Source organism: Manduca sexta, chromosome 19 (genome assembly GCF_014839805.1).
Source record: "Manduca sexta isolate Smith_Timp_Sample1 chromosome 19, JHU_Msex_v1.0, whole genome shotgun sequence".
NCBI classification, from domain to species: Eukaryota; Metazoa; Arthropoda; class Insecta; order Lepidoptera; family Sphingidae; genus Manduca; species Manduca sexta.
The window spans coordinates 14903968-14928471 of NC_051133.1; the positions used below are offsets into that span (position 1 = coordinate 14903968).

Here is a 24504-nt window from a genome sequence, read left to right on the forward strand (position 1 = left end):
TCCTCTTTTATTTGCACCGTTCCTATTTAAATGTTGACGTCACTCGTAGTTCATACAAATTATGATGCTATTTCATAAAACAATTTGCTGTGTAAGTAGATTCTACGGTGTAAATATCTTTATGATGATGACAGCAGATTAACCAATTAGGTTTTTATTTAGCGTATAAAACGTACAAAAAAAACATTCACTTCGAATTGGTAACCTCCTCTTTTTTTTGAAGTCGGTTAAAATGGCATAATGTAGATGAAAAGTACACGGATTCAAATCTCTACTATTTGAAAGTCCGTGTGCAGAGTTCATTTATATACTTAATATCAGCCATATATTATATACCGTTCCAATGTTGGGCACGGGCCTACTCTACTCTTAAGAGGGATCAGGCCTTAGTCCGCCATGTTGGCCTAGTGCGGACTGATAGACTTCACACACCCTCAAAATTCCTACAGAGACCTTCTCAGGGATGCAGGTTTCCTCACGATGTTTTACTTCACCGTTAAAGCAAGCGATAATTCACAAAGAATACGCTCATAAATATAGAAAATTCAAAGGTGTGTTCCCTTGGATTTTGAACCTCCGGACAGGCGTCACGGCAGTCTGTTCCACACCCATCTAGTCTATCGCCGCTTTTTATTCGGGGTTTATTTATAAATCCATAATTATTGTATTTTAAAATTATCGACACAATATATCTGAGTATATCCGGATTATTTGTCCGGATATAATAACAATTAACTTACCTGTTTCTAACGTAGCGGTAAATTATATTATCTTGTAGAGTTACTGATTTGCCCGTAGCAATAGGAAATCACGAGGAAGTCGGTTTCATTACATATTTGAAAGTACTTTGTAAAGGACATTAAATTTAATTACGCGTGACGTGAACTGACTTTCTGTATTCTAGGCCGTTTGTACGTGTCAAAATGTAAGTAATTTTTATTCTACTTTCTAATATTCGTCACTATAATTTTTTTTAAAAAAAGTAATAAATACATGTTACTAAGCAGGTCTCTTGTTGCCCATTTCTGCTTCTTAGCGGATATGAAATAGTTGATGTGTAACGAGCGTGAATGAATGAATTGCTATAAACAACAATAAATAAAACTACATAATTGTATTTGGTTCTGTGAATCATGCACTGTGGTTTCTATCTTAAACTGATTTTAAAAAGAATAATATCAGAGATTTTTCTCCGTCCTTCTCTCGTGAGAACTGCTTTCTGAAATTGTGGTAGTTAATATTGACGGCATCTAAATAACGTACTTATAACATTTTGTGTAGCATTATGGATTTTGAATATATTTTTAAAAGTGTATTGATTTTGTTTATTTTATGTTTTTAGCAATTTATAATATAGTTATTAATAATAATATAAAATATTTCGATAAAATTCTAATTAAAACGTGAACACAATGAAAGTCAAAAATAGTCTAAAGAAATTCCACACCTACACCTATTTCTGTGGAGAATCACAGAAAAACCAAAGTTCGAAGGTTTATCCACCCGTCCGTTACACACGAAATGCGCCGTCATCTATTTTTTGCTCCAGAACGTGAAGTTAAGGAATGGGGTAAAAATAAAACAGTTTCACCCCTCGTATTGAGTATGTATACGTCGCTCATAATTAGGGGGTATTTTAAAGTTTTTTTTTTTGTTCTTAGGTCAAACATTTAGTTTTGGTTTTTGTAACTTGAGTCGCTTCGTTAGCGTTGAACCACTTTGGGTTTAAATTTACTAGCAGGCTGTTAGCAACAGCCTAGAATTCTATAGTTGGAAAAACTAATTCGAATGGGTATTCATATACTATTATATTTGTTCTTATATATATTACTCAAGATCGAAGTCTTATAATCCTAGTTTGAGCAACGTAAAATCTACAATCTACATAAATATCAACAGAGCATTTACGCTAGCATCGTATGAACCTATACCCGTGGTTATTACAAATCAGCTCATCAACGTGAATGGAGCCAACGCAATGCAGTTTATATTGTCATTACTAAATCACGATTGCAAGAGAATCGGAATCAGGCCCATTAGAGGGTACATTGCACAAGAAATGGGCGGGCAATTAGCACTTAATTAACAACCAGACCCACGCATACAAAATTAACGTATTAGATGCGCTTCCAATTGGCAATGCAGTGGGAACTAATTTGTGTAATAAATTATAAGCAGTTCCTCCCTACTCTCTTACTAGTCATGGCCTTCTAGAACTGCATATTTGAAGAGGTTTTAATGGGAATTTCAAACTATAGGAAGTGACTAACTTATCAAATCAGCATGTTAAATTATTATCATGTATAAAATTATCTACTAATATAATATTATCTACTATGATTTTTAACTTTGTCGATCTTTTTCTGATACAGCATTTATTTATAGCAGATTCTATTGCACAATAAAAATAAATACAGTTAATTAATAACTAATTACTTATGAAGTACATAATTGAACTATAAATAATTTTATTCAACTGATTTGATATTTTTAATGACCTTATTCTCACAGTATTCTTCAAGACCTTTCCATCTTCGTTAAACTATGTGGGAGTAATGATTGATCAAAAACTTGTAGATGTTTGCTTAACTAATTGACTATATTGTGGGACGGAGGATGCTGTGATCGTTTTTGTTATGTCCGCCTTGACAGGTGTCTGTAGGATGTTGTGAATGGCTTTATTCTTTAGTTTCATCATGGGCATACGAACTAATTATTTTTAGTTTGTAACTAATTTTCAAACCTTTTTATGAGCAATCTTTCCTGATTCAGATATTATAGGAGATTATATTTCTGCTTTATCACGTAATGTTTTATATCTAATCTGTAGCCTCAGTAAACGATGCCATTGTTTTACAAATGTTCTATTGTTAATTGTATTTAGAATTCTTCAAATTGTAATGAAACTAGCTGGAGTTCTAGCATGATGTAAAGATATATATAGTTTATTAATCAAAAGTGTAAAAGAAGAAGCGAAAGACAATATAAATTAAATTTACAATCACAGACCAAAAAGGTATTCAAAATTAGATTTATTAAATTGAAACTAATATTTTATTTAAATATGTATTGCTTTGATCCGAAGTCGGTGGTCATCAAGGTCTTTCATGAGATGGATTTCCTCTCCAAACATAATACTAAGAAACATTATCTACAAGCAAATAAGTTAGATAAACGACTAAAGCAAACATTTCTATTATCTTCTGACGTGAGAGCAAACACTTTCACGCGGACTGACACGCGGTCCCATTGACTCGATAAGATAAGGGAGACTCAAGTGGACCTGATGGATTAACGAGTCTTGGGTTAGGAATTTCTTTCGCCAGACATTTTGCTTTTGATCTTTGTATTTCTCTGTATTGTACATAAGGATTTATAATCTCGAAAGAATCTTGGATGTTTTACCGGCTTTTAAGGAAAGGTATACGGATTAGAGAAGGGGAGGGATTGTCAGGGCCCCCAAAATCCAGGCTATCGAAATTCACATTAAAAACTTAATACACCAAAGAAAACTTGATTCATGAAGTTACACATTATCTGAATCTTTTGTATGTCGTATAAAAACAACAGACGTGCTAACACGTTTTTAAGTATCTTCCCAGTCAGTGCATTATCGTGTGTCCCACGCCAATGGCACTCGTATAACAAACGGGCGCGTTTAGTTCTCACGTGTGGTGTGTTAGCAATGACGCTGATTACAGCCTCCGATGCACGCAACCTTTGGAATTTGTGATTTCATGTTTTTTGCGAAGACATCACTGGCTGATAACTATATTCCTTATCAATATGAGAGATTTAGTATTTAATCACTTTTCCGTTATATTTAATCTTCTATTTACGTCAAATCATTTTAGAGTGTGGTTCCAAACATTAACCGATCCTATGACGGATTAATCCCTAATTAAAAGATTTAATTATGGCACTGATATTTTTATATTGGTAAAGATCAAAACAGTTGGTCCGAGTTCATACGATAAACGAAGATGATTAGAGGAAACCGCGACTTCATGGCATTACTAATTCTGAAACTGCGGCTCACGCGAATGAATTACTGGATAACGATGTAATGCGAGTAACAAGTTCTGAATTACAACTCACATTGACGTTCCATTTGGTTTTGGTTCTAGTGACGAGCAATTATAGGCCTTATCGAACCTTGCACGTCTGTCACACGGAGAAGTAAGTATGGTAGAATCGGACTTTTTGTTTTATCTCTTTCACACTATTTGCTGACTATGGCTTAGATAAATGCCCTGACCGTGTTTGTTTATAATTAACTGCGAAGGTTTAGTTTTCTTAACTGTTAGATCTCTTATCACGTATCGTATAGTTATCTAACGTTTGACAGACAGCCGTTATCTTATCACAGATGCGGTCACGATTCTCTTGATAAACATTTCCTCAGAAATTATTGTTGAGATAGCGTTTGTTTCGTAAGAATACGGAAACTGGGTTTGCGAATGGAAAGTAATGTTGATTTTTTAGGAACATGGCAAAATGGCCTCACATCTGATGGTAATTGGTTAGCGGAGTAGAGTCGTGACAGAATGTCAACTGAAGAAATGATTACCCTTCGCCAGTCATCACAATTATGCCGGCCTGCTAGAACCGGATATACACAGGCTGGTCCCGGAACGCGACACACTTACGTGGCTCAGTACGGCGGGTTTTAACACTTTGTGTACAGTGGTCGCTATTCGGGTGGATAAATATGTCCTTCAACCAACCAATGAATATACTTTTATAACACATGTTATAATTAGTTTCAAGGTTAGTGTGCTAAAATAATACAAGTTTTAAAACCAACAGGTTATTTAAATCTATAATAACTCAATAGAACCCGTCAAACATTTTGTTTCAAACTTAGAAAGAGCATAATAAAAGAAATAAAATTAGAAAACAGATCCTCATACAATATCTACATACAAAAGAATTAAAAATTACCTACACACAAAAGTATATATATATAGCCTTTATTTCCATGCCTTACAATATAAAAGTAAATAAAATAAAATGGTTATGATATTCAAGAAGATGTGGTCCCTTCTCGGGTATAGGCCTCCTCCAACTGTCTCCATACTTTCCTATCTTCTGAGTCCAATCTGTGCCGGCAGTTTTAAGTATCTCGTCCACCCAGCGGTCTTTGGGTTTTCCTGCCCTTCTAGTTCCGCTTGGGCCTGTCCATGTGGTTACGCGTTTTGTCCATCTGTTGTCTGTAGTCCGGGCAATGTGCCCTGCCCATTTCCATTTTAATCTTTTAGCGTGTTGTACTGCGTCTATTATTTTAGTTTTTCTCCTTATATTATCGCTATTTTGTTTGTCTTTGAGCTTGATTCCTAGAACACTTCGCTCCATTGCACGTTGGCAAGAGCGTATTTTGTTTTGATTTTGTTGGTGTAAATCCAAGTTTGAGCACCATATAATAAGCACGGCAGCAAGCAAGAGTCCAAGACCTTTTTTTTCAACTTTAGTGGGAGTTTTGACTTTAATATTTCTTGGAAGCCCCAATATTTCTTCCAAGTAATGCTAATTCTACGCACACAAAAGTACTATACAGATATTTTTCTTACGTATTCTCATAAAAATACAATCTAGACTATGAAGCCTTTTAGGTATAATCTTGCACCACAATTACTGGAACCTTAATTACTAGAATACGTGACTTCGGTATCCAACAATAACAGGTTAATTCCGTCTGAAGGCGTGACGGTAGTATAAATGCGAATAAAATATAGGACGTAATGTTTGCGTGGGTTACTGCTGGAACCCATTATATGTGACCTTACACTTGATATGAGATACAAATCGTATTGGACTGAAGTTGTTCTCAGCGCCATTTGGCTGAAAAGTACGGAAGAAGGCCTGAGCTGTTCTAGGGCTAGATTTGAAATAATTGCTATCACTTTACAATAAAGATGTTGTTAATTATGAAGTTATCTAATTTTTTTTTATTAGCGTTATTGGGAGTTATATGGTTTACATAGCGGTGATAGCCTAGTTGGGAGAGAAACGGACTGCCGAGAAGATCCGCGGGTTTAAAACCTAACAGGCACCTCTGACTTTTTTAAACTTATGTGTGTATTCTTTGTGAATTATTGCTTGCTTTAATGGCGAAGGAACACATTGTGAGGAAACTTGCATACCTAAAAAGTTTTACAAAATTTTCGACCGTATAATATAAAGTCTGCTAACCCGCACAAGGCCAGCATGTTGGACTAAGGTCTGAACTCTTTTAATAGCAGAGGAGGCCCGTGCCCATCAGTGAAACTATATAAGGCTTATTATGATGCATGGGTCATGATTGTAAGACCAGACTTGCCGATCCGCTTGATAAATTACCTTCAATAAAAGTAATTACAATATAAGTTCCGCTTAAGCCCGCAAGCCCCTTTAAATATTCCAACAAGCCCAGGCATATTTAAAACTACCGTGCACATAATGTTTCCCTCAAGTCCATATCCAATCCCTCACGCGACGCGTCAAGGCCGAAAGTTGCGTGCGCGCATGTTCCGTCCCTTCGGATCCTGTGTGGTCGACCTTCACCGCAGTCACGCTTCGAAGGCCGCCGAGGCTTGGATACCAAAGGTATTTAGAGCAAAGTGAATAGAATTGTAGTAATAACTAGTTAAGTCCGTTTCTAAAAGTTCATATGAAATAGTGTTTAGAGATCCGATCGAGCGATAATAGGAACCGGTAAGGCCGATGCGACGTAAACTTTCTACGTTTGGAAGGGTATCCTTAAAAGAAATTTTACAAAACAAAAGAAAAAATCTGAACATTAAAAACAGCATAAACAACAGCAAAGATATCGTTAATAATCTATGAAACAATGGCACAATATCAATTCTCATGACTTGAAGTTAATCACTTCATCGGTACTACAATAGTTGAACTCAATATGATGCCGCAAGTGATTTAAAAAATCCGACAGTCAAAAACAGCAAAAAGCAACATATCATTAATAATCTATGAGACAATTGAATAACATCCAATATGACTTGAAGTTAATCACTTCATACGTCCTACAATAGTTGAACTCTAATGACGCCGTTCGTGACTTCAGCTTTAAAACTTGCCATCTATAACCTCTATCAGGTATCACTTACAAAATATCTAAACTTTCCTCACTTTGCCGAAGCATAATCCGGAAAATGAACCGCTAGTGTTATTTAGATGTTGTCAGCCCACAAACCAGCGTGATACGCGATTAATTATTGTTTATAGAGCCGTCATTACCACATAATGCACCTTTATATAACATGCCGTGCAACGGTTGTGTCGAGGTAATCGTACGAGAATGAGGAACTATGTGAAGTTTACGGGTAATTGTTAGAAATGTCATATTACTATCGGAAGAATTGCATTTTAAGTCAAAATTGAATTATTCTTTTGTACCTCCACCATTCTTTGGAGATGAAATCATAATAAGAACGGTTTTGAGTTTTTGACCTACTCCTGAATCATTTCTTTTATTATGTTTAGGAAGAAAATAAACGTAGTCTTAAATTTAATAGTCGACACACAATGCGCGAGGCGTGACCATGGCCTGATACCATGACAATTCAGATTCCAGAGGGAATTATTGTAATCCATAAAATAAAAAGTTGAAAGTAGGAAATACCCAAGCCGATAAATGTTATAAAGGTGCGATATCATAAATTAGCCATTTTCAAAGGATCTTTATCGTTTTATGTTAACTAGAGAGTAATTAATATTAATAGGTTTCATACATTTTATATTAAAATTACTATGGCAAAACACCTTGCCAACTTGTTAATTACGTTTAAAAAATAGTAATTTTAGAGGAATTCATTAGTGTAAAATTTATATAGGAATTTTACAACTTTAATTTATTGGTAAGTGGAGAGCAAACTAGATTATTTTTCAAGAAACCTAAAGTAAAAACTGTCTATGACCGTCACAGCGTAAGGCTTTCTAATAATTATGCCTTAGACATCGTATTATAAATCATAAACATTCTAGACACCTGGGGCGATGTTCGATACTAATCTGCGAGTATAAGTGATTTAGTATAGTCGATGGTTAGGTGTTTAGCTACTGACCTAAAAAGGCTTGCTTGGTTTTCTAATAGATTGAATAATTTTTAAGAAGGTTATTTTCTCTGGTACTTTGAGGTCTATAAGAACAATTTAGTTAAAATTATCAGGAATTGTACAAAGACAAAACTAGATCAAAAACACCCAATCACAAGTCAATCAGTAATTTTACTTCCAGTTTAAGTACAGTACTAGTTCTTTATTCAATATATCTAAGATATTGATAAATAAATTGGCTCTATATTACCTAGTTTGAACCAACTTTTAGATATAATATTGGTTCTGACACGTTAGTGAAATGGTGTTCAATTGCTATTAATTTATTATTCAAACATTATAATTATTTTTATGCATCGTAACAATGGATGAGGGAGTCGAAGTTCCTATATTCCCATGAAAAAGAAAGGAATTTTTATTTACCGTAATGAGCCTAAAACTTAACAATAACTTCATTCTTACTGTTTCAATCCAGTATTTATGATTGGCACATATTAATTTCCATATTTTGTTTTTATACACTTCGGACTTTTGCTTGAGCGCTTTAGGCGTACTCGCAACCCTTGAAAATTAAGCGTCCATGCTGAGGGCAATTCTCTAACGGGTTACGAACCTCGGCTTAAGACGGTCACTGGGAGAGGATGAGACATCAACGATTAGGGTTGGCTGGTTTGGTTGATTGAGTTACTTGGTCGTAAAACCATCAGAGATCATAGTAAGCTGCCTTTCTATGCCTTTTATTTTTATTCGCGGGGAAAAGCGTTATCGCTATCTGCAGGGTGAGTGGAATGGTTATGTTGGTTTCACCGGTCTTACGGCCTAATGTCGACACTCGGGAGTATAGCATCATCTGAGCGAGCATTGGACCGAGTCCCTAATCCCTGTATACTAGGGTATACCCTACACCGGCATACCAACCAAAACCTGCGGTGGCCTTCTTCAGCGCACACTGGACGCCCTTCTATCTGCCTTGACTTTTTATGTGTGGGAATGACTTATCATAGCGATAAACATATAGATAGGATATATCATAGTTTTTTTTTGTTTTCTATTAGCGGTAACGATTAGAAAGGCAGCTAGGCTACGGCCTCTGGTATCCTCTCACCAAAACTCTCACTTACTACTTGAGTTTACCCTACATAAGGAATTTTATCTGTTTTTTTTTGGACTATACTTATGTAGTATTTATAATAATATCAACCCTGTATTATATGGTGTCCCATTTCTGGGCACGGGACTCCTCTGCTACTGAGAAGGATAAGTCTTAGTACACCACGCTGACCTAGTGCGGATTGGTACACTTCACACACTCTCAAAATACCTGTAGAGAACTTCTCAGGTATGCAGGTTTCCTCTCCATATTTTCCTTTATCGTTATAGCAAGCTATAATTCACAAAGAGTACAATTAGAGAGTTATGTATTCTTTGTATGTAGTATTTACTACAAAAACATTAAGATACAAAAACCACACGTGTAATTATTTACCAGTATTTTGTCATCAAGCGAAACGAGATTCTAAATATCCCTTGAACTATCCTTTGAACTTTCTTAAACATCCATAATCCCAGCGTTTAGAATATAAGTACGAGATTACCAAGCAATACGTTAGAACTGGTTACCGCTGTGCCGTTACACCGCAGATGAATTCATACGATGACCCACATACGCGATATCTGATCATTGTTCGGTTTGCGCACACCACTATTTGCTATTGATACTGTTTGGTTGTGGAAAGAGGTTTGACTACTGGCTGTATATTTTGATTGTCATTTGTTTTAATAATTTATTGACCTTTATCAAACTTTTATGTCCTGGATTAAACCCCTTGTCATATTTTTTCCATTGGAAAATGTACCAATCAGAACATTTATTTTTTGATATGCGTTTAATTGACTTGTTTTAATTGAGTTGTTCTTGGGTTCGGATTGAAGATTGAGATTGATTATTGAAATCGGAAGATAAGGAATTATGGTTATTTTGTGTAAGGATAATTTAATATTATGTAGGTACTAATTAATATACATAAAGAGACTGCTTGCAATATCGCAGGCCATTTTTCAACTTAATACGCAAATGGGTAAATGTATCCCTTGATAGGTATTATGTCTGTTCTAATCAAGTATTCGTTAAATTGATTATTTTCTAGCAATTTTGGAAGTTTTCACTGCTCTATCGTGGCTAATTCTACCAGGGCGTCTTTAAGATCATCATATAGTCATAAGAATATGAATTATCTATGGCTTTCGGGTCGAAAGTTGTCCATCACAGGATACGTTACTTGAGTACAATCCGACAGAATTATATAACAGGTTAATGACCCAACTATTATTAATTTATTCAGACGTCATTAAGACACATTTATCTCAATATCTTCACATATATCATGTTACTAGGAAACAAATTTTATTTGACCAACTTTTCTATTTATACATATGTATAAAACCGGAAATTTTATATATTTTCTTTTCCTAGGCGATATTAATTTGCGTAGGAAGCGAAAGTTGTATAACAGATATATTATGTAAAAAATACAGATGTTAGCGGATTACGTCTTTATTATCTAACTATCTGGCTGTATGCTTTATCATCTCTAGCTCCTAATTAAAAAAATATTTGAGAAACATGCATCCATAGAGCTAATATTAAATCTCGCAGGCATCAGAAGATGTATCATTTGAATGGCGACTTCTTATAAAGTCAAAAGATAAGATATTCTGTTGAACAACCACAACCAACAATAAATTGTTTTTAACACGTCAAAGTGGACCAGACAAATGGCACTAAAAGAACAGAGACTATAAAGTTTGAACTGAAGGTGCCTAGATTCTTAAAAGGCAGTCAATCAATGATAGAAAGAATCTACATTCAATAAGAGATCAATTACAAAAATTACCTATTTTGTTTTTATTTTATGACAGTTGAGTTACTGCCTCGGTGGCGTAGTTGTATTGCACGTCCGGTACAATAGCGCTCTGAGGTCCTGGGTTCGAATCCCGGGTCGGGCAAAGTGATATTTGGGTTTTTCTGCTCAGTATCAGCCCGGAGTCTGGAATTTGTGCCCGATATGGCGATAGGCTTCGCCCCCTATCACATCATGGGACGGAACATACTTGGCGAAAAGTGGGTGCCCTAGTTGCGCCTCTGCATACCCCTTCGGGGATAAAATGCGTGATGTTATGTTATGTATGAGTTACTAGTTATTTAGTTTTTTTGAATGGCAATTGTGATACATTATGCCAATGTCAAGTTATCTACTCATAAACAGTTGAATATCTAAAGTCGATGCGATGATGATCTCAAGCGATGACGACGCGTTCTCGTTTCATTCTTTACATTGCAAGGACATTATCCCTTCACAGGAGCTAAATTGTACGAGAAACTTCATTTATTAAGTTGGTAAAGTAAATTGTGATTCCGTCATAATTTTTATTGTTTTGACCTTTTTAAAAACTTCGTTTGAGATCGCGATTTTATTGTTAACGTTTGGAGGAGGTCGCGGATATGTAAATATTTTGATAGATTAGGACTTTGGTATTAATTTAAGGAAATAAAATAAAATGTTTGACCCTATAAAATGCTCTCATTAGTTGTCATTTTTTTTTTATTAAAATATGCAACAGTAGCTAAAATTATAAATATTATAAATAAGGACTTTTTGGCTGAATATTTAGGAAAAAAATACTGCATTTTAATCGTAGAAAGGTAGAAAGGGCGATATTTTTATTATGACAAAAAGTATGAATGTATTTTTCAAAAATAGATTCTACGGCTGTTATTATGTATAAGAAAAAAAATTATCGTTTTTATTATATTTTTCTATAATTTTTTTTTTTAATTTTACAGGCTCTCGACGAAAAGCAAACATTAAATACAATAATTACAAAATATTATGATACAGATAAAATATTTCTTTAAAAAAATACAAACTTACCCGCGTGTCTCAGAAATCCTTAACAATGATCACAATACACTTAATTTAATCCAAATAAATACAATAACACAAAATTAACTGAATTTCATTTACTTCACAATGTAAACATGTCGGTTCGCGTAAATAAAATTTCAAGATGGCGGGTGACCGGTCTCACGTGTTTCTCTCGCCGTGCACCGAAGTGGACTAAATGAAATGGCCAGTTAACAGTGAAAAGGTGTAACAAGTTATTAAAGTTAATATTCACATGTTTTCAACAATAATTAGGTACTTATATATTTTACATCTTATAGAGTAATGAATCTCGAAAAACTTATTCAATTTTGCATTTCTTCAATTAGACATTTTGCAAGATAAGGTTAGTAAGTGAGTACTTAATTAAAACACATTCTCAATTCAAACCAATGTGAGATGTCGAAATATTATATTCCTGAGTTATGTGCTCGAAATGTTGCCTACTATTTCAACTACTACGATATGATACATTTCTACTTATCTAGGCTACGATATTTTTCAACAGAACCTGTTGTAAACTGAAATATATACCTATTGTACTTTATATTTTAACACTAGTTGTCATAATACTACAGCAAAACTTGTAAACACTTAATTCTTTTTGCACTTATAATTACTTATCAAAAAGATATTATATAAAAATTAACCACGTTTTTTCGTGGTTGTTATATTTTGGCACTATGTTTTAGTTTAATTTTGACCTAGACTGGCGGTTTAGTCTGAATACGTATAAACACATTTGTTTGTCTAGCCACGAAGTTAGGACACACAAACAGACGTTTCCACTATAACCAGCATTCACTGAAATATTTACATAATTATACATTTGTACGTAATAATTTTCCTCTATAAAAGCAAATAACACGTTCTTTAGATGCTCTTTGCTTCGGGGCAAAGCTGGCATTTTGTTCTGAATAAAGTTATTTTACGGCCATATCTATCTTAGGACAACAAATATAATTTAAAAAAGAAAACTAAGTAGGTATATTTCTTTTTAGGTTTTTTTTTTGTTGTTTGTACCAACAGAATTGTACGCTGAATGTCAAACCTGTAAAATACCATATAAATCTGTAGAAGCCAGTGGGCTCAAATGGTCACAGAATACATGTTAATATATCGTAATATATTTTATTACCAAATAAAAAAAAAAAACAAAAATGGAGCCATGGAACCCTCGTACCGCGATTAAGATTCGCTCTGGGCGGTTTCTTTATGATAAATATAGATAAATTAAGCAATGGACTATGATTATAGTTATTAAGAAGATTATGCATTATGAAGGTTGGTAATAAATGGAATAATTTTATCTTCTTTACAATATATTAGCGAGTCTGTAATTTTGTGAAATCGAGAATATTGTGTGTCGAAGTCCCATAAAATCAATAAATAAAATGTAAGATCTTAACTTTCAGTTAATTGTCGTCTTTTAACAATTACTGTCATAAGGCAAGCCTGTCTTATTGCTCGTAAAATATACTAATTCTTAAGCAGCCAATTTGTACATCAGGCTCTATCCACGTGTTATTAAGGATGTAGATAGAAAAATGCAATTTATCCTTTTTGGGCAAGTCAAACCTTGATCAAGTGCTGACCGCGCATTCCTGAATAATTAATTGAATTATTGAAATGTCAAATAGTTTGCACAAGTCGTAAACCCACTATTACGAGAACATAATCATTGAAACTAGACACTATTTCGTAACTTCAGCTGGATTTGACCTCAAAAACTGTTCGTACACTTCGTCAGTGTGTAATTGGCCTGTATATTATTATATTTACGTTTAAATTACTTTGTACATATGACATTGCTCGTAAAATCACGTGCCTGATTATTATTATACTCAGTAAATCCCAATTATTATAAGCACGTAAAGTCGTTGATCCTGCTCCTGATTTTTCTCCGGTTATGTCGGATTGCCGTCTCATCAAACTAGGCAATTGAAGGACCAGAGTGCATCTGTATTTCGCTCACACTTGTGCACTATAATATCTCCAGCATATCTGGCTGATCTCCGTTGACATTGGTCGCCGTAGCCGATATTCAGTTAAGGGGGATTCAATCATTCATCATTCAAACCAAAGCATAAAGACATAGAATTTCGTTTGCTTTTTGTCAGAAAACCCCGTCGTCTCTATATGTATACCCGATTGAAGTCGATAGTACTTAAATGTGGCTGTACATTGCCTCAAATGTTGGACATTTAATGATGGTAGAGTAATAGATCTGTCATTTTCAGGGACTAACATGTGGCAGGAAAAATCGAAGGCACTTGACGAAGCTAGCATAATATTAGGGTTGTGGGATGGAATGTGACGGATGAGTTTGTTGTATAAATAAATGATCTGTCTTATGGTTTACACAACCGCAATATGTCTTAGAAATTACTGCGACGTAGAACTGTTTTTAATAACTTGGTTGAACAGTGAGCTAGCTACATTGGGGCAGGACACGTCACGTAGTCCGTTCTTAGATTGATTGCGTATACACTTTTACGACCAATAGAAAGTTTTATTTCCCTTGATAATTGCTACCTTGCGTAATCTTTATAACTAGCTATTGAACGCGGCTTTTATTTAATTGCTGTCGTCCTATATTTGGAGTAGAATATATCTTTGCTGTTATTGTTACTGCTTTATTGATTTCTTCGTAGAGCACAAGAATGTAGGTTCTTATTTATATGTTCTGTGGTTTTTAAGCCTTTACCTCCATCCTTTATATGGATCTATGCATCACGGTAAATAGAAATAAGGTAATTATTAAAATTGTCTGTCAATAATCCTTTAAGCGCGTTTTGAGATAAAAACCACGTTCACTAATCCAGAAATGTCAAATGTCATTTCATATTATAAGCTGTCATACGCCGTGACGAAGCTTAACGGCTTATTGATTCTTACACTGTCATTATATACTTAGAATGAGTTTTATAACGCGTCAGCATATACTATACCCCCGTAGTAAGGGAACGGCGCCCAGAAATGCATTCTGACTGCTCATGATACTATTATTGCTATTATTCCGCAAGGACCTAGATATTTTATTAGGCTGGCCCACTTACTTACATTATGTATAGACTGTATTTCTGATTAGCCTGTAGACAGATATGGCAGGATATTTTTTCAGAATGCGGCAATTTCTAGTGTTCCCGGCGATAAATAATGTTTTCTCTAGTCTCATTGTAGGCTTTAAAGAATTGTCTTTAATTATAGTAGATAGTTTTCGCGATCGGAAAAAGCGATACATAAATCACAATGACTCACAAAACAACACATAAACAGACGAGCTGACTAAGTTAATAGCGTCGGGGTGTTGCTCGGTAATCTGTTTAATCCGTTTAGTGGATGCTATTGGCGTTTGTTTATAAACAGATTTCAAGCTTACCTGAATTAATATTTTTTCTATATAGGTTTTCAGTATTAAGTCTTTGGCGTGCCACATCATATAAAAGCTGCTGTATTCTTTAGTTTAATAAAGGTTGAACACGTTGAACCACACACATAAAAGCGTTCTGGAGTGGAGACCATGTCTTGGCAAACGTAGCGTGGGTAGCCCTCTGGCCAGATGACGGGTCAACTTACACAAGAGAGCCAGCAGCGACTGGATGCATAAAGCAACAAACCGGGCTCTGTGGCGTACCCTGGGACTCTGGGAGAGACCTATGTCCAGCAGTCGAATGCAACGGCCTGATGATGATAATGAAAGTTTGAATCATAATAAAACAGTAGGGACTTGGAGCCAGTGAGTGATAAAAAAAATCAGCGTCTCAATACTAAGCAAATGAGTGCTTGAATAATAGCACTTCTATCGGAAATGAACAGAACTGAATGATACCTTTTTGACTGATATTTACTTTTTACTATCGCTCATTGTAACAACCCCGTCAAATACAAATACCAATCAAGATCCTATCAATCATATAAAGGACAATGATGGACGGAGAGAGAAACTTTTACAAGAAGAAAGTTAATTGAGTTGCACAATATGTTACGTAATATATTTAACGCAAATATAATGTTAACGACGCAAACTTGATTTAAAGAAACGACTATTTTTTGTGTGAAGTGCGAAACTACTTTTACGTTGTATATTTATGGGTATTTTGCTTTATGAATGAATAAAGTGGGGAGAAAATATATACCTGCCATAAAATTCGTAAAATAGTTTTATTTCAATGAATTAAGTTTCTGTTACTTATTACGACAGACCTTGTCTTGCCCTTAAAAACAGATAACATCCTAGAATCCGAGTACAGCGCCGTCTACCGGGTCCAATTGTGCTTCTATACCAGCTTATAGAAAAATCGGTACAACAGTGTCGGAGGAGTTCAGTGACGACAATAATAATTTTATATATTTTTATATTTAACCAGTAATAAAAAATATCTGTCAGTTAAATTCATATTCAATAAACGCGCGAAGTCAAAATAGACAAGTATACGGATTTTTCTTACGACGAAACTTAAAACCGGGGAACTTTTTTTTGTATTCGGGACGTCACGTTGTTTATTCTTTTGCCTGGCACCTCGCGTTCTTAAGGGCCGCTACTGACTATACATTAACAACTACCTCTATATAGCTATATTAGGGACCTGTGCTTTGCTATAACTTTGTCTACAGACCCTATAGAAGTTGAATTTCAGCATTTGGGTGTCATGAAACCTCAATGTTCACAATTTACATTGCAGTACAAAGGTATTGAGAGTAATCTTGCTTAAGCATTTCGATATGCCATATGAGGGTCTTCCCACGATTACATAATACATTTACTAAATTTAAAGTTGAATAAGATAATGTTAATATTGGTTCTGTGGTAAGGATTCTTACTTTTACTGATTACGTATTTTTTTTTGTACTAACGATGTGTGTGATATTAAAGCGCTTTGAATTGTATGAACTTTATTGTATAGTTTTGGAAAGCAGTTTAATATTGCTATTTTTTCAATTAATCATGTTTATTAGTTATGCTCATTAAATATTACTGAATATAAAAAGACATCATAGAAATTGGCCTACAACTTTTAGCGTAATCAATATAAATATAAAAAATACGAACACCTATATTTTTTCTTTCCACCTTTCTCCTTTTTGGATGTCGGTTAAAAAAAATGGATACTATCGAGTGTGCAATTGGAATTTTATTTATTTCACTTTTTCTTCACTTCTTTGAAGCATTCCCGTCTTCTTCTTCAATGTACAATATTTTAGATATTTGTTCTATCATAATTCTAGCTTCAAATCTTTTCAAGTACCTAAATCAAAAGACAAAGTACAGTTTTAGAGACATCCTACAAGCAAATAGATGTATAAAGAAACAAAACCTCATAGTAACTTAAAAAAAGGACAGCTTATGATTGGGTTAATAGGTGTAAACAATGGAGGATAGAAAATGTTTTTGATAAATAAGTTACAAAGAAATCAATATTGACAGCCCCTGCAGTCTCCAATTCATAAGATTAATTAAAGGGATGAAGTTATGCGAAACAATTTCGCTCTCGCCGATTGCTTTAGCACTAGTCATCAGCGACCGATCCGTTCCAATTGTCGATACAGAACGATGTAGTGCGTGAAGTATCACCAAGTTTGTTTAAATAAAACGAGCTGCTCAATCGCCTGTAAATGTATATAGGGTCATTTTGACATTGCGTTACTTAATGTAACCACATACTCGTTTTAACAATTCTTTATTTTCCATCTACGGCTCAAGTAACTTATTGTAAAGTGTTATGTCTAAGTAGATAAGTATTAAAATTTTGTAACGGAATATTGTACGAAAAAAATATTGGTTCTTATATTAATTTGTTAAGTGTCAATGATGTTTCCCCGGAAAAAATGAAAAAACTTTCGGTTAACTTTCTTACTACACAGACTTTCGCCTTTAATGGGCAAATAGGGTTGCAACTAGTAGATACTAATTAGGGCTTACAGAGAGTCGCGGGGCGAACAGTGGGGGGCTGCTCGCTTGACTACTAGTGACTCCGAGGTGGACCACGGAGGTGGTGCTAGTAGGCGGTCTCACGATTTTGTAGACGCTAAAGGCATCCTTTAGCGGCAAAGGCATCCTGGGCTTGTTAGGCTCTCAATTAGAGAGGTGCCGCAATAGGATATCGCCCAGGGACGGTCCCGCAGCTATCTCAGTGCAACTAGATACTCCGGGACCGTCCCCTTTGCGCCGTAAAGGGGTCAACGCGGATTTTGGTTGGTATGTCAGTGTAGGGTTAGGGACTCGGTCCAATGGTTCTCGGATCATGCTATACTCCCGAGTGTCGACATTGGGCCATAAGACCGGTGGAACCAACATAATCGATCCACCGATCCCCAAGTTATTCCCTATCGGGAACTAAGATTAAGGGCTGATATTCAGAAAAATAACCCAATATGACATTGGCCGATATGGGATTCAAACTTGGGACTTCAGAGTGCTAAACTACCATGCTCGCAAAACAAACATGTCACGATAGTAGTCCTTGTCAACTTCTTTGCCTCAACCCTTGAAATAAAATAATAAATAGGATTGCGGTCGCTATCTGGGAGGATATATACTCGTATCCTACCAACAGCAAAAATTTCTATGTTAAAAATGTGAAATTTGCCTCAGTTTAGAATATTAAACTTGCAATAACTCACATTTTAAACACCTATTATCGGCTAATGCTACAAAGTTCCGAGAAGTAATTAAAGCAATAATTGTAGACAAATTAAAGGAAGTTATAAATATGATAAGGTATTTGTTTAGAGGCGCACTTTTTGTAGTTATAAAAAAATATATTATATGAGGTTCATAGGGCACTTTAATAATTTGAAAACATGTCATGACATCATCAGTTCATCGCTTATTTTTAGACGTAAAAGTGAAGACAAAGCCGGCATAATTATAGGGACTATCGAGCGACATTACCGCTTCTACTGATATATTCGACACCTGTCATTTTGTTCCTTAAATTCTGTTAATACAATTACAATTGCCTGATTATAGAAGTTTGTAAGCGTTAAATGTTGAGTCAATTATTTGCTCGATTGTCATAACTATGAATTGGTTTCAACGGCAAGGCCTTCGCCTGAGATGCCTGAGTTTTATCCGTTTTGCTTTATCTAGTTGGTGTTCTTATCTAGTTGTTAACGTAATTCATTACGTTGTCTCCCGCTTTGCGATTGAGGGAAGTGGATAACTAATATTTCCAACTCCTATCTTTCTATTTGATTAATTTCGTTGCGGGATAATGACAAATTAGTTTTCCCTGAGACTCGCCGAATTTCACTGCTCGGTGTCATAAAATGCGTGCCACTGCTGATCCTGGCTCACATGAGTTGTGGTGGGTGTGAGAAAGGAAAAGTCTCACAAAAGTCTCCCCTGAGATGCCAAATTAGACCAGATAGGCAAAACTGGCTTACTCAAGGTAATTAACCTCCAATCGTCTCCTTCATAAGTTTACAAACAGAGCTCATTCAAAGATTTTAGGTGTCAATTTTGCTATCAAAATTATGTATTATCTTGTAATGAAAGATAGAATTACATATTATGATAATACATTACGCCGAGTCACGTCTTGCCAAAAGTGAAATTTTTTTGTCATAATCGAACGTGATATTATTCGATATTACACTCTGGTCCAAGTTAGAAGAGGAGCGTTTTGAATCTGCCTCAGTATATTACTCTATGATCTATAAAATCGTTCACAAATTCGAATTTTGCGCAACTTATACACTCTTATTTGCACCAACGGAGAGTCGAGCCTCACAGTTTACGGCTCATGCTGCTTATTATACTTAAATGTTCTACTATAGTGTATGACTGCCTCGGTGACGTAGTTGGGTTATGGTACGCCTGTAGTGCTGAGGTCTGTGGTTCGATCCCCGGGTTAGGCAAAGAGATATTGAATTTTTCTACTCAGTATCAGCCCGAAGTTTGGAATTTTGCCTGATATGGCGATAGGCTCGCCTTTATCACATCATGAATGTATGACATACCCTTATATCAGTACTACGTTTATTATGATAAAAAAGGGTAATTATTTTATTATTAAACTGTGAGTAAGACCAGGTAAGATTTAAAAGTAGTCATAAATAATATTTTTATTGCTCAACCAGTGAAGAAATTAAAGGTGGCCTAAGTGCTATGAGTTTAATAATAATTTATATCTAACCTGTATTGAATTTATTATCATATTTAACCGTAACAACATATCCTATGACCTCTGAAACTGTCACATAGAAATCAATGTAAACATGCCACTTGCCACCACATGTCAAAGACGGCCTCTCATAGATTGTACCAAGGTTGCAACTTGCGCAAGCGCTTACCTTTCCCACAACCTCTGTGTCAGGTAACCATATTTAATGCTGGCGGTAGACAGTCACCAAATTTCTCGGATATTTGAGTAAAATAAAATATATTTTCGGATGTATGTTCTAAGAATTTTGTAATGAGCTTTATTTAGAGCTGCCTCATTGTACCGTATAACTTTATAATTCAGGTTAACATTGGATTAATGAAAGTTAGAATTTTAGACTTATTTTGTTTTAATAACGAAATCGGGTGTATCCGATTACTTGCCCATTTAAAATTATATCTGAAATCTGTTACTACACCAATTTCCTACTAGACATTTTAATAGGAAAAATCCGGGAAATCTCGCTAGGTTGGTGTCCTACTTTCGTTGTACCTGTCTATAAATTATACAGCCTCTTATTAATTTCATTATATCCGTTGTGGACATATTTTGCTTGAATAGTTTTTCGCAACGGCAATACTGCGTGTAAATTTGACAGTTGACAGGTACCATCAATAATTAACATTTCTAATAGAAATTAATTTATAATTTGTCGTGAGAGATGGTTCTCTTAGATGACATAAGTATTTTTGATCTAATTTTAAACTCGTAGTTCAAGCCTACTGAAGTAGATATTATGCGAGTTTTTGATACATTTCTCTTTAAACATAAATACGTCTTTGCCCGTATTAAAGTCGATTACACGTTAAATTATCACTTAAATTTTGAATTTTATTAATATCAAGTTTATATCATAGTTCTCCATGTAAAAATCTATAACTACCCACAACTAGATTATACGGTTTATAGGTTAGGAGGCAACTCAAAAACAAACATTTAAAGCATTCAATTCAAAATAGTATTTAACGAAATTAATGAGCGTAAAGCGTTTACCATACGAATGACATTCAAAAAAAGGCAAACAAAACGATGAGACATCGATCAAGTGACGCATGCGCATCCCACTAACGCCATCTGTTGGCGCCGGCTGACGTCAGTTCACAAAACAAAATAACACTTACTCTCGTATCCCGAACACCGTGCCTTAATTATAAGAATTAAAGTCCAATATTGTATAAACCTATTTAAAATTAAATATCTTGAAGTTTGCAACGAATTTCCATAAATCACGCCTTCTTTATTTAGTTAGCTTGAAACTCACTTGGTATTAAAATAGGTGCATATCCTTTGTTCGAAGTATAGTTTCATGCATGGGGACGGTAATTTCAGAGTTCGTTTGATGGTAGTTAATGTTACATCGGTGCAGTCCTTTTGGGTATAGCTTGTTAAGTCAGAAATAGTTTCGGTTGCCTAGTCGCCGTCGTTTTCTTATTAAGGGTTTTTATTTTAAGTCCGTAACTAAGTTAGCTGGTTTAAAATTAATTGCGTCTCCTTAATTGTTTTGTACACCAATCTGTTTAGAATTGGATGAGCAATTGATGTACACATAGTTAAACATTACTCAGCAAATAATCGTTTCGGCTAGCCTTTAGGGGTTATAAAGTCATAGTATCTCTTTTTATGAGTCCTAAGTTCTTCATCTATTCATGAATTTTTCATTATATTCGTATTACCAGAACTATGTATACGGTATATTTGATATCTCATTTTATTGACTGCCTCCGCGGGGTAACTGTATTCCGTTCACGATACGGCATCGTTCTGATATCCCGGGTTCGGGAAAAGTTATATTTGGGTTTTTTGCTTAATATCAACGGAGTCTGGAAATTGTGCTCAATATGGCGATAGCCTTGCCTCCCTTCACATGGCACATAACTTACATGTCGAAAAGTGGATGACCGTGTTGTACCACTGCTTAGCCTTTCAGAGATACAGGCGTGATGAGTATTATTCGATATGCCATAGCATCTATCGGAGTGTAAGGTACGGTGAGCGGCGCGCACCCATCGCACTCAAGGCAAGTTGCGCAACGGGGCCGCCTCGGTCTGATTCACGCTCTAATGGCACGTGACTGCTGGTGCCACCGTCTGCTACCACCAGAACTCGATGACATTCGAAGAGTAGAAATGTTTAAAACTGTTCTTGTCTTGACGATATGCTCGTCTCTGATTCAATACTGGTTCGATGATGCATTTCTGCCAACTTATGGACCAAGCCTGAGTTTATATTTTTTATAGTTTTTGGGGATTTTTCGAGTAGTGATAAATAAGTAGAGATAATATAAATAGGTAGAGATCACAGTAAATCAACAGGTTTCCATAATTGTGTGGTTTACTCGCTAGGAGTGTATTATAATATTTTCTATTCGTAAGGTGTTATAAGACCAGATGGTTCAGAATGTCTATAAAAGCGTCAGTCTACTCCTTATTTTATTTTATTTATTATGGCCACCAAAGTTCAATAGACGTAATTTTATCTCGTCAAAACCAAAACCAATACTTCAGAAATGTGTTAAAACGAGATACTGAGATCGGCGCATATTGTGCACCAAGATTACACCGTAAATTAATGATTCTTCTTTTTTATATCAAGGTTTGAATTTGAAAACGAAGAAACGCATGTTTAAAATAAAAACAAATTAATGCGTTTTCAAAGTACATACGTCTGTCTGCGTATTCGTGTGACTGCTAAGTTTAACAACGGTTTGAGCGCCGTTTTTAAATCCACTGATCAGTATTTAACTATTGTTTTCCGAGTTTTCACTGTGCTTTTAGGGCTGAATTTTTTTAATGTAGAGCTACCTTCGCTCATTGATATTTCTTAAACTGAAAAAAGTCGACAAAAACTCCGCAACGTTCAAGTAATAGAAATTCACAGATGTATTATTTAATACATTTGTAATAGAGAGAGCTATCGAAAGCGGATGATAACTCTATACCGGGTTCCAACAGGCCGGCATAATTGTGTCGACTGTCGAGGGGTTATCATCTCTTGTCAGTCGACATTCCATTGGACCTCACTCCACTTACCATCAGCTGCAGTTCCCTTTGGCGTGGCCTTATAAAAAAATCTTTCCTAGCTATACCATCTACCCTTTACAGGCATCTATTATTCCAATAAGGAAGGTAACAGCTCAATTGTAAACTGAACTAGGAAATCTATAAACGGCCATGACGTGACATTTTATGAGTTAACAGCCAATGGTATCGCTCGGGTCAATTGTTCTCAACTTTCTTCTGTCGTCATGGCCCATCGTATTTTGTCACGGACCGGCTTTATTTACTCAGGGCAGTCAGTCGGAATTTAAATATCCTAATATCTGTGGAGCTATCCTGAGAATAAACCATTTAATTAAATCATTTGTAAACTTTATTTTGACTTAATAATAAAATGACGAAGTAATTTAAGAATAAAGGCCTTGATTGAACATGTAATCATATATACTTATTTTTTTAAAGATTCAATATTAATGATACGGTTTTTACGTGCAGTTTATTAGATAATATTTCAACCCTGGGCACAACATATTGCATGTATTTAATGTCGACTACAAAGACGTATTTACTTCTATGTTAATACGAGCATCACTATCGAAATTTCTAGACGCCCAAATGTGAAATTTCCAACACTAAAGATAGGTCAAAGTGCAGAAATAGTGGAACAATGTAAACTTTGAGAAACACTAACAGTTCAGTATTTTATCAACATTAGTTGATCCACTTGTCGACTAATTCACCCTGAACCATAATGATCAATCTTTATTATATTAACTTTACATTTACTATATTAAAAACTACATAGTTTTTTATGTTTTGGTTGGTATTTATTTTACGGTTTTCAATGTTTTGGCCGGGTTGAATTAACCCCATACGTTTTTAACTTCTTAACTATTAATTTATAAAAGACTTGATTTCTTAAGTTTCAACACTCAGACACCAAAAATATCAGTAATTCCACAAATATGTATTTCAGTATGAGTGTCAAACTAACACCTCTTGTTTTACAAAGTAGTTAGGTAAAGCGAAGTTATTGGTGTAAAAAAATAAAATATTGAGAATTACAAAAACCACCACAAAATCTTAATTAGTGACAAGAAGAAAATTATAATACAAATTTGTTAAAAACACGTAATATTTTAATTGTCAATTCAGACAGTACGCAAGGCTCTTTTCTAAATAAAATAATAATAAGTAACATAACTTCAATATGTAGTCATAATATGACTGGCCATATTTGCCATAAGTGCGAGACCTCCCAAGTAAATTCTTGTTAAATAAAATAATACCTTGCTAAACATATATTGAAACTCTTTTTACCATAAAATCTCAATTATAATGT

The 24504-nt window shown here is 35.0% G+C and overlaps 1 protein-coding gene across 3 annotated transcripts in view; it reads right to left on the reverse strand.

Annotated features, from left to right (window-relative positions):
* Window positions 1-24504, reverse strand: part of LOC115442064 — a 95390-nt gene that overhangs the window by 61113 nt on the left and 9773 nt on the right. The window contains exon 1 of one of the 3 annotated variants that reach the window (XM_030167026.2): window positions 11987-12161. The exons of the other annotated variants lie outside the window; for them this stretch is intronic. The gene's annotated coding sequence lies outside the window, so the exon portion shown is untranslated. Of the gene's footprint in view, window positions 1-11986; window positions 12162-24504 lie in introns of those variants that run through there. 3 annotated transcript variants of the gene reach the window in all.